Source organism: Gracilinanus agilis, chromosome 1, assembly GCF_016433145.1.
Source record: "Gracilinanus agilis isolate LMUSP501 chromosome 1, AgileGrace, whole genome shotgun sequence".
NCBI lineage: Eukaryota > Metazoa > Chordata > Mammalia > Didelphimorphia > Didelphidae > Gracilinanus > Gracilinanus agilis.
Window position 1 is genome coordinate 780322958 of NC_058130.1, and position 1656 is coordinate 780324613.

Genomic DNA, 1656 nt, shown 5'->3' on the forward strand with positions numbered 1-1656 from the left:
GACCCAAAAGAAGATATCATAAGTAAGTCAGAATAGCATAGAACATGGAACCTATCAGATTTATAGATAGGAGAAATTATGGATAAACAAGAGAGAGAAAGCATTGTGGGATGTAAAATGGATACTTTTGATTATATTAGATTTTAAATCTAATTTTGTACAAGTAAAAACAATGCAGAGAAAATTATACAAAAGCAGAAAATGGTGAGGTGGGGGCACGGTTATAGCCAATTTCTTGATTAAAGGTCTCATATCTCAAAATACATAAGGAACCGAGTCAAATTTATGAGAATATGAGTCATTTCCCTGCTGATAAATGGTCAAAGGATACAAATGGCAGTTTTTGGAAGAAGAAACCAAAGCTATATATATATATTCATATGAAAAAATGCTCTCTAAATCATTATTGATTAGAGAAAAGTAAATTAAAACACCTCCGAGCAACCGTCTCACCTCAATCAGATTGGCTAAAATGATAAAAGGAGAAATTGGCAAATGTTGGAGGGGATGTGGGAAAAGTGAGACTAATACACTGTGGGTGGAACTGTGAACTGATCCAACTATTTTGGAGAGCATTCTGGAATTATGCCCAAGGAGTTCTAAAACTGTGCATAGCCTTTGACTCAGCAATACCACTCTTAGGTGGCCTCCCAAAGTGATCAGGAGAAAAGGAAAATAGCCTACATGTTCTAAAATATTTATAGCAGCTCTCTTTGTGGTGGCCAAGAACTGCAAATGGAGGGGATGCTCATCTATTGGGGAGAGGCTGAACAAGTTATGGCATATGATTGTGATGGAATACTACTGTGCTGTAAGAAATGATGAGCAGGCTGGTTTTTGAAAAAACAGGGAAAGACCTACATGGAATAATCCAGAGTGAAATGAGCAGAACCAAGAGAATACTGGATTGAGTAAGGGCAATATTGTTTGAAGAGCAACTAAGAATGACTAAAGCTATTCTGAGCTGTATGAATATTCATATCCAGTATGAAGGACTTATGAAGGAAAACGCTATCCGCCTCCAGAGGAAAAAAATTGATACATGGAAGCCTGTATTATATGGTTCTGCACGTATATCTCTATCAAATACTGGCTTTCTCTAATGTGGGGCTGGGAGGAAGGCAATTCAGAACTCAAAATGTAACAATAAATATATTTTTAAAAAGTAATTGGGGAGGGGGCTATTGTCAACTGGAAAAATCACAAGATTCTCCTGCTGAAGAATTCCACTCTCCTGAATGGGACCCAGAGCTGATCTCTAAAGGCTCTAAAGCAGTGATGACACACACACACACACACATATTCATTCTCTCTCTCTCTCTCTCTCTCTCTCTCTCTCCAGTCAGGGGAGGAAGGAAGCACTCCATTGGGCTACTGGGCAGAGGGATGGGTGATAAGAAATGTCCTCCTCAGGTGCACGTGGAGATGGGAAAGGGAAAGGCCCCCTCCGGCACACGTGCCATAGGTTCACCAACACGGTTCTAAAGGCTCTAAGAGGTAGAGGTGGATGGGGAGTGTCTTCCAAGCATGGAGAGGGGCCAGTGCAAATACAAAGAAACAGGGATCCCAGGTAATCCTATATTGGGAACAACAAACAAACAAAACCAAAACACACACACACACACACACACACACACACACACACACACACACACA